General features: G+C 42.2%; 1 long non-coding RNA gene across 1 annotated transcript; it reads right to left on the bottom strand.

Annotated features, from left to right (window-relative positions):
- Positions 1 to 233: 233 nt before the first annotated feature.
- On the bottom strand, positions 234 to 4,109 carry LOC123729296 (uncharacterized). The gene is made up of 3 exons (XR_006761040.1): positions 3,676 to 4,109; positions 1,872 to 2,075; positions 234 to 1,774 (listed from the first exon to the last, which is right to left on the bottom strand). It is a non-coding gene; the product is annotated as an uncharacterized lncRNA (long non-coding RNA).
- Positions 4,110 to 10,561: the final 6,452 nt, after the last annotated feature.

Here is a 10,561-nt window from a genome sequence, read left to right as displayed (position 1 = left end):
TAAAGCTATTTAGTCCTAACAGAGAGTAATCAGCAGCAGAATACCTGACCACTGTGACTGACCCACATTAAGGAAATATTTAACTACGTACAGACTCATTTAGCATGAAATACCACAGTGTGCAATCACAGCAGCAAGATTTGTGACCTGTTTCCACAAGAAAAGGGCAACTAATGAAGAACAAACACCATTATAAATACAACCTATATTTATGTTTATTTATTTTACCTTTTGTACGTTAACTATTTGCATCGTTACAACATTGTATATAGACATAATATGACATTTGAAAAATCTTTATTATTTTGTCACTTTTGTGAGTGTAATGTACATTATTTCACTTTTGTTAATTATCTAATTCACTAGCATTGGCAATGTAAACTTTTCCCATGCCAATAAAGCACTTAATTGTAATTGAATTGAATTGAGAGAGAGATGTGTGCCATGTGACAGTAACTGAGTCATTCCAATCATAAGAAGGAACCGTAAACTGCAGCAGGAGTACACTGTGATATTTGAGCTTAACTTGGAGAGTATCTATGTTTGCAGATTCCAGTCTTTAGCGTTTAGCGCAGTGGTCACCAACCTTTTCTGAATCAAGATCACTTTCTAAGTCAAAATACATGCCAAGATCTACCGCTCGGATTTTTTATTAACATTACTTAAAAAATGTAAGCCTATGCAACATTAACCAATTAAAAACAGTACTATAGCAATGAGGTTTGTGCAGTAAGCTATAGGCCCAATACAGTATCACCGCATATTGGCTTTGCTTGAATTTACCTGCCAATGCATTGTTGTTCGGGACAATTCTTGAAATTATATTTCAACATTTGTGGTAGGCTATATGATCACACCAGTAATAGATCCATTGTTGTATTACTTGTGAGGCATAGCTGAGTGAGCATAGATTAAAATCATTTGCTTTTTATTTTACTGGGCTGATGGTGCCTGCATTTGATGTTCAGTCTCCGCTCTCCCTTTCCTCCACTGACACTGACCAAAAAGGGACACCGTCTTCCAGCTGATGGTGAAACTCAAGTCGCACCGCATTATTTCTGCCTCATGCACAAATTCATGTTGTTACTCCTATGAACAGACCAAGTGAATATTTCTTGATATTAAAAAAGACCCAAGCTGCCAACAATAACAACAACGCAAGCCTATAGATACACTTTCCTACTCATTCATTACTGCTGCACTGCTTGTTGTAGCGCTGAGTGGAAATAGGAAGCGCATTTTATGTCTTATAAAAGTGTTGAATGCAAACTCACTCATAAAAACAGCAGCTCTTTGTTGTACTCGTTGACAGTCTCTCTCTAGTCATGGTTTTAAGCATTTTGAAATCTCATAGTAGCTTTCTTTTATGCCTGTATGTTACTGCAGACTCTGTCATCTGAGCAATCTGATTGGCCAGCGGTAGCATAGCGCACTTGATTTCCTCACCAGGCCCACCAGGAAGGCAGAGTTTGTACCTTCAGACACATGAAATGGAAACAGTTTGCCTGGCTGCACCAACCACCAACAGCCCGAGACGAATAAAAAAAATATGTACACAGGGCTTTATTGTTTTTTTTTTATAGAAATGTTTGGTGTTTGACTAGAAATGCCTTGGAGATCGACAAGTCGATCGCGATTGACCGGTTGGTGACCACTGGTTTAGCTTTTTGCTGAGGTTGAAGCTCCAGCAGGATGGCTGCTCTGTCACCATTGTAGAGGTGCAACCATAGTCCTCAGGGTAGTAACACCACAGGACACCTTCAATGATAAATGCCTGGGCAGGAGAGAGACATTAAAGTGATGTGTGTGTTGATGAAATACTTTTGGATAAACTGTATGTGTGTATGTGTGTGTGTGTGTGTCTGACCTACCTCCCAGATGCAGTCCCTGGCATTACACTTGATCTAGTCACTATTGAGCTCTGGGTAGCAGACAAAGTGCTGGGTCTCTAGCATGACCTGGTCCTATCGATAAGATCCAAATCTCTCAGATGCAACACCTAGGACCAAGACTTGGTCCCCTCGCACTGCGTAGTTCTGACCCAGGATAAGATCCAAACCGCTCAGATACAACACCTAGGATCAAGAAGGGAGAAGGGTGAAGGAAGGGGGAGGTAGGTGAGAAAGGGGGAGTGAGATGGGTTGGGGGACAAGAGGGGAGAGGGGCAGGTGAAAGAAGGGGGAGGTAGGTGAGAGAGGGGGAGTGAGATGGGTTGGGAACAAGAGGGGAGGTAGGTGAGAGAGGGGGAGTGAGATGGATGGGGGGACAAGACGAGTGAAGGAAGAGGGAGGTAGGTCACAGAGGGGGAATGAGATGGGTAGGGGAACAAAGTGTGAGAGAGAGAGCGAGAGAGAGAGAGAGTATATTAGTCTTTATAAAATGAAATGCATATATGATATAATGTGTGAAAGGAAGGCAAGACATCCAGTCCTGTCTCAAAGACACTTAATCTTTTATAAATCACCTACCAAGTGCACTTGTTTACATATGTGTTTGAGTGCAGCAATATCTTAGACACACACACACACACATATGAATGCATTTGCACTTCCACACATAGACACACACACACACACACACACACACACACACACACACACACACACACACACACACACACACACACACACACACACACACACACACACACACATAATCTCTCTCCCTCTATCACTCCCCAGTACAGAGACTTCCTCCTGACAAGTTAAACTGTAGGTAACTCTGATCTGTCAGTGTCTGAGACATAGCTAACACTATCATGCATACCTACCTACCTACCTACCTACCTACCTACCTACCTACCTATCTATCGCTGTGTTAGTAGCTACCTCTATCCTGACCATAATGTAGAAAAATTATCTCCATATCTTCTTCTGGAAGACTAACCTTGAACTGCTAATGTGACTGCCTTCTCCTTGTTGACATGACTGATATTCATTTATCCTCTCCTACTGCTTATGCAGGGCTTGGTATCTCTGAACTATCTCACTAAGGTAAGACAGATACAGAAAGAAAGGACTGATGAGTGACGGGTCGTTCTCTCAAGTTCCCCTGCTCCACTGTGTGTGTATATCTGACTGATTCAATTATATGACAGGCTATTTTATCATATTGATTACCTAACGTTTAAGGGATTACATGATTGAATTAAATCATGCGGCAATTAACTCATTAATAACCTGGGGCACCACGTAAGCGTTAGTTTATATAGAGCGGGTATCTCCCAAATCCACTCTTAAAGATCTGATGATCTTTTGTATCAATAGCAGCCAATTATTAATGGTCACCTTTTTCAGTCTCATCTGAACGTCGTAAAATTCTTGGTTATCTTCACAAACCCTGGCTTACAAGTTGAATCAGAAATATAAACATTGGCTTAATTATTTATTTCCTAAATACCTAAATAATCACGCAGAATTACATATATACAGGATGGATCATACATCGATTACTAATCATGTAATAAAAGAAAAAGTCCCTAGCAGATGAAACCTAAATGACGGCTGGTTACACAAAGAAAAGGGGTTGGGTTTGAATGAAAGAGCAGGAAGACTGAGGAACAAAGGAGATTGGGTCTCTATCGGACATTGAAAAGCTATGCTAACGTAAATACAGAATCTTATGCATTCTAATAGCCGCCCATTCGGAAAAGGAAAATGCAAGAAATATATTTACACTGAGCTGCACTTCGATAGATGGATCAAAGATGGAGGACTGGTTTGCCCAGCAGAGATCCCCCTTGTCCTTTGTAGAATCTGTCTCGTCGTAGTGTTGTAGGGTGGATATGTTGTACCCTGTCGTTCTGATTAGGAGATTGTCTGTCCTTTCCCAGGCAACAACTGCAGCTGTTAACTCGACTTTTACGATGTATCACTTCTTCTTTAGTGAATAAGAGTTCAAAGATCATACCATTTTGCCATAATCAGCTCACACTGAATTCTGGCTGGTCTAGTATAAATTCATCTTTCCAGTGTGGCGATCGTCACCTCCATGTTAATTAAAATTAGCCCTTTTAAACGTATGGACACCAGTCCTCACATCATCGGGAACTGAGGTTGACTTCTGTCAACGGGCTTTTGTGTTGGGGGAGTGAAGGGCGTGTTTCACGTTTCTCAACCAATGTCAGTTCACTTGGGCGTGGCCACTGAGTGAGCATAGTTTACTTACGAAAACAAGTATCTTATTTGGACGCTAAAATTACATTTAATCTTTTCACAAATAGTTTCATATTTAAACATTTAAATTGCACAACAATTCCATGTGAATCTGATAACTAGAATGTGTAGACTTTCCAAGATGCAATTTATGTCATCCTATCATCAGTAATAATGTCTCAGACGACAACTGATCTGACATCATATTCTTTAAGTATCAATGGACATTTTCAACTGGTTCGATTACAGAAATATTGTACCCTTCCCCAACCTTTTGATGTTACCATAATCTCTCTATGTTAATCAAAGGGCTTTCCAAGAGTCCAATCTGTAGAGTGGAGAAAAAAGGGTGAAAGGTATTTATGGGGGTCATAAACCTAACCCAAAAGGTCAACATCATGACAGTCACCGCTTGTTGGGTTCAGTCTTGTGATTAATCTGCCATTTGCTAACCAACATAAAAATGACCATTGGTTGTCCTAGTTGTTGACCATCATTGTGTTCCCCCTCTGGTGGTTGACCCGGGTAAGGTTTATGCGAATGAAGAAGGCCATTCCAAGGCTGGGCAGCAGATGTCCAGTTGGTGATCGCTGTTGCGGTCCCCCGTCTGGTGGTCTACCTTGGTAGGTTTTTTGGAAGCTGCAAAGCATCTCAGGAATTGCCAGGGGATGTCCGGGTTGGGGAATTGCCATTGCAGTCCCCCTCTGGTGGTCGACCCAGGTAGAATTTCTGCAAATGGAACAGGCCGCCACAAGGATGGGCAGCGGATGTCTGGATTGGGATCTCCGTTCCGGACCCATCGTCTGGTTGTCCAGACTGGACGATCTGGGCAGTAACTTAGGCAGATGTTAATGGCTTTCTGGATGTTAACTGTGGCGCTGATATTTAGGCTGAGGTATGTATACTTTTTTGTGTTCTCTAAGGCATTGGTGTCTAGATGGAATTTGTATTTGTGATCCTGGCAATTGGAAATTTTTTGGAAGACCATTATTTTTGTCTTCCAGAGATTTTCTGTTAAGGCCCAGGTCTAACAGAATCTGTGCAGAAGATCTAGGTGCTGCTCTAGGCCCTCCTTGGTTGGGGACAAAAACACCAGACCATCAGCAAGCAGTAGACATTTGACTTCAAATTCTAGTAGGGTGAGGCCGGGTGCTGCAGATTATTCTATTGCCCTCGCCAATTAGTTGATATATACGTTGAAGAGGGTGGGGCTTAAGCCGCATCCCTGTCTCACCTCACGGCCCTGTTGAAAGACGTGTGTTTTTTGCCAATTTTAACAGCACACTTGTTGTTTGTGTACATGGATTTTTTGATGTTGGATGTTTTTCCCCCAACACCACTTTCCATAAATTTGAATAGCAGGCCCTCATGCCAATTTTTTTTAAATCAACAAAGCATGAGAATTCTGTTTTGATTTGTTTGTTTGTCAATTTGGGTGGTCAGGGTGAATACGTGGTTTATTGTACGGTAATTTGGTATAAAGCCAAATTGACATTTGCTCAGTGCATTGATTTCACTGAGGAAATATTTGAGTCTGCTGTTAGGATAATGCAGAGGATTGTCCCAATGTTGCTGTTGACGCATATCCCACGGTAGTTATGGAGGTCAAATTTATCTCCACTTTTGTGGATTGGAGTGTCCTTGGTTCCAAATATTGGGGAATATGACATAGCTGAGGGAATGTTAAAGAGTTTAAGTATTTAAGCCAATTGGAATTTGTGGTGTATATATTTTATAATTTCCTTGATACCATCAACCCCACAGGCCTTTTTGGGTCGGATGGTTTTGTATTTTGTCCTGTAGTTCATTCAATGTATTTGGAGAATCCGGCAGGTTCTGGTAGTCTTTAGTAGTTGATTCTATGATTTGTATTTGATCATGTATATTTTTTGCTGTTTGTTCTTTGTTTTGAAACAAAAAGACTGGAGAAGAGGTTTATCCATACATCTTCATTTTGGATAGATAACTCTTCGTGTTGTTGATTGTTTAGAGTTCTCCAATTTTCACAGAAGTGTTTAAACATTCTGGTTATAACCTTTTTCAGCAAGACAGATCATCCAAAGGTGGGGGAGTGGCAATCTTAACCAAGTATCACCTTCCGTGCTGTTGTCTCCACCAACTCTATCCCCAAACAATTTAATTTGCTGGTTTTATGCATTAAACTTTCAAATAGCTCTTTGTTGACTGTTGCTGGGTGCTATCGTCCTCCATCAGCACCAGCCTTTAGCCTACCTGCCCTAAGCTCTCTCCTGGCCCCTTACACTAAGTCTGAATTTGTCCTGCTTAGTGACCTAAACTGGGACCTGCTTAAACCACCAGTCCTAAAGCAATGGGACTCTCTAAATATTTCTCAGATTATTACCAATCCCACAAGGTATGGCTCCAAACACCCAGAAAAGGCTACTCTCCTCAACGTTATCCTCACAAATAATCCTGATTGGAATCAGTCTGGTGTTTTCTGTAATGACCTTAGTGATCACTGTTTTATAGCCTGTGTTCGTAATGGCTGCTCAGGGAAACGACCTGTCCTGATTTGACATAGACGCTTGCTAAAAAACTTTAATGAGCAAGCCTTCCTTCATGAACTAGCCTCTGTAAAATGGTATAGAATCTGCTTGATCCCCTCTGTCGGCGATGCTTGGACCTTCTTTATGGATATTTTTAGTGGTATTGTTAACAAAATCACCCCCATAAAGTAAATAAGAATTAAAAACAGGTTCAGCCCCTGGTTTGACCGTGATCTTGCAGAGTTACTCCACCTCAAGAATTACATTTGGCAAAAGGCTCGGCACACGCATACTCAAGCTGACTGGCTATCGCACTGCCAAATGAGAAATAAGTGCACTCAGGCTATCCCGAAGGACAAAGTGAGTTACTTTAAGGAGCAGTTCTCTCTCTGGGTCTAACCCCAAGAAGTTCTAGAAAACGGTTAATGACCTGGAAAATAAATGCTTCTCCTCACAGCTGCCCATGTCCCTTAATGTTGATGATGTGGTTGTTACGGACAGGAAGCACATAGCTGAGCTCTTTAATCACCAATTCCAGTCAGGATTCCTATTTGACTCAGCCATGCCTCCTTGCCCGTCCAACATTTTCTCATCTCCCACCCCTTCTAATGTGACTATCCCAGATGGTTCTCACTCTTTTTCCTTGCTCCGCTGCAATGTTTCTCCCTGTAGGCTGTCACTGAGCCCGCCGTGTTAAAGGAGCTCCATTAAACCTGACCCCCAAAAAACATCTTTGTCAGATGGTTTAGACCCTTTCTTCTTTAAGGTGGCTGACCCTATCATCGCCAAGTCTATCTCCAACTTTTTTAACCTGTCTCTTCTTTCTGGGTAGGTTCCCATTGCTTGGAAGGCAGCCAAGGTTTGTCCTTTATTTAAAAGGGGAGATCAAACTGATCCAAACTTTTCTAAGCCAGTTTCTATTTTGCCCTGTTTATCAAAAGTGTTGGAAAAACATGTCAATAATCAACTGACTGGCTTTCTTGATGTCTATAGCGTTCTCTAGTGTATGCAATCCGGTTTCTGCTCAGGTTATGGATGTGTCACTGCAACCGTAAAGGTCCTCAATGATGTCACCATTGCCATTGATTCTGAGCAATATTGTGCTGCTATTTTTATTGACTTGGCCAAAGCTTTTGATACAGTAGACCATTCCATTTGTTGTCTCTGAGGGGTCTTTGAGCTGGTTTGCTAACGACCTTTCTCAAAAAGTCCAGTGTATAAAGTCAGAAAATCTGCTGTCTCAGAGTACCCCAAGGCTCGATCCTAGGTCCCACGCTATTCTCAATTTACATCAACAACATAGCCTTGGGCAGTTGGAAGCTCTCTCATCCATTTATATTCAGATGATACACTTATACTCAGCTGGCACCTCCCCAGATTTAGTGTTAAATGCTCTACAACAAAGCTTTCTTAGTGTCCAACAAGCTTTCTCTACCATTAACCTTCTTCTGAACACCTCCAAAACAAAGTTCATGTGATTTGGTAAGAAGAATGCCCCTCCTCCCACAGGTGTTATTACTACCTTTGAGGGTTTAGAGCTTGAGCTAGTCACCTCATACAAGTACTTGGGAGTATGGCTAGATGGTGCATTGTCCTTCTCTCAGCACATATCAAAGCTGCAGGGTAAAGTTAAATCAATCGTAATCACTCCTCTTCCATCCCAGCTGCCAAACTAACCCTGATTTAGATGACCATTCTACCCATGCTAGATTACGGAGACGTAATTTATAGATCGGCAGGTAAGTGTGCTCTCGAGTGGCTAGATGTTCTTTACCATTCGGCCATCAGATTTGCCACCAATGCTCCTTATAGGACATATCACTGCACTCTGTACTCCTCTGTAAACTGGTCATCTCTGTCTACCCATCGCAAGACCCACTGGTTGATGCTTATTTATAAAACCCTCTTAGGCCTCACTCCCCCCTATCTGATACGTCTCCTGCAGCCTTCATCTTAAACATACAACACTCGTTCTGCCTGTCACATTCTGTTAAAGGTCTCCAAAGCACACACATCCCTGCGTCACTCCTCTTTTCAGTTTGCTGCAGCTAGCGACTGGAACAAGCTGCAACAAACACTCAAACTGGACAGTTTTATCTCAATCTCTTCATTCAAAGACTCAAACATGGGCACTCTTACTGACAGTTGTGGCTGCTTTGTGTGATGTGTTGTTGTCTCTACCTTCTTGCCCTTTGCGCTGTTGTCTGTGCCCAATAATATTTGTACCATGTTTTGTGCTGCAACTATGTTGTGTTGCTACCATGTTGTTGTAATGTTGTGTTGCTACCATGTTGTTGTTATGTTGTGTTGCTACCATTTTTTGTTGTCATGTGTTGCTGCCTTGCTATGTTGTTATCTTAGGTCTCTCTTTAGGTAGTGTTGTGTTGTCTCTCTTGTTGTGATGTGTGTTTTGTCCAGTATTTATATTGTATTTTTTTTATCCCAGGCCCCTGTCCCCGCAGGAGGCCTTTTGCCTTTTGGTAGGCCGTCATTGTAAATAAGAATTTGTTCTTAACTGGCTTGCCTAGATAAAGGTAAAATAAATAGGTTGGATGGGGAGCGTTGCTGCACAGCAATTTTCAGGTCTCTCCAGTGATGGTCTATCAGGTTTAAGTCTGGGCTATGACTGGGCCACTCAAAGATATTCAGAGACCAAAAGCCACTCCTGTGTTGTCCTGGCTGTGTGCTTAGGGTTGGTGTCCTGTTGGAAGGTGCACCTTTGCCCTAGTCTGAGTTCCTGAGAGCTCTGGAGCAGGTTTTGATCATGGATCACTCTGTAATTTTCTCAGTTCATCTTTCCCTCGATCCTGACTAGTCTCCCAGTCCCTGCCTCTGAAAAACATCCCCACAGCATGATTCTGCCACCACCATGCTTCACCATAGGGATGGTGCCAGGTTTCCTCCAGATGTGACGCTTGGCATTCAGGCCAAACCATTTCATCAGACCCAAGAATCTTGTTTCTCATGGTCTGAGAGTCTTTAGGTGCCTTTTGCCAAACTCCAAGCAGTCTGTCATGTGCCTTTTACTGAGGAGTGGCTTCCATCTGGCCACTACACCATAAAGGTCTGATTGGTGCAGTGCTGCAGACATGGTTGTCCTTCTGGAAGGTTCTCCCATCTCCACAGAGGAACTCTAGAGCTCTGTCAGAGTGACCATCGGGTTCTTGGTCACCTCCCTAACGAAGGCCCTTCTCCCCCGATTGCTCAGTTTGGCCGGGCGGCCAGCTCTAGGAAGAGTTTTGGTGGTTCTAAACTTCTCCATTTAAGAATGGAAGGCCACTGTGTAATTGGGGACCTTTAATGTTGCAGAAATGTTTTGGTACCCTTCCCTAGATCTGTGCCTCGACACAATCCTGTCTCGGAGCTCTACGGACAATTCCTTTGACCTCATGCTTGGTTTTTGCTCTGATATGCACTGTCAACTGTGGAATCTTATATAGACAGGTGTGTGTGCCTTTCCAAATCATGTCCAATCAATTGAATTTACCACAGGTGGAGTCCAATCAAGTTGTATAAACATCTCAAGAGTGATCAAGGGAAACAGGATGCACCTGAGCTCAATTTTGAGTCTCATAGCAAAGGGTCTGAATACTTATGTATATTTTAATAACTTACAAACATTTCTAAAAACCTGTCATTATGGGGTATTGTGTGTCGTTTGATGAGGATTTTTTGATAAAAAAATCTATTTTAGAATAAGGCTGGAACCTACCAAAATGTTTAAAAAGTCAAGGGGTCTGAATACTTTCCGAAGGCGCTGTATAACCACCATGATGACACTTAGCAATCAACAACAACACATTAACAGGAAGAGCAGAGACAGAGACACCATAGAGACAGAGACAGAGTCAGAGACAGAGACATCGTAGAGACAAACACGACAGAGAAAGTAAAAAGCTA

The sequence above is a fragment of the Salmo salar genome, chromosome ssa20, assembly GCF_905237065.1.
Source record: "Salmo salar chromosome ssa20, Ssal_v3.1, whole genome shotgun sequence".
NCBI lineage: Eukaryota > Metazoa > Chordata > Actinopteri > Salmoniformes > Salmonidae > Salmo > Salmo salar.
Note: the sequence above shows the minus strand (reverse complement) of the source record. Positions and strands in the feature narration are given on the sequence as shown.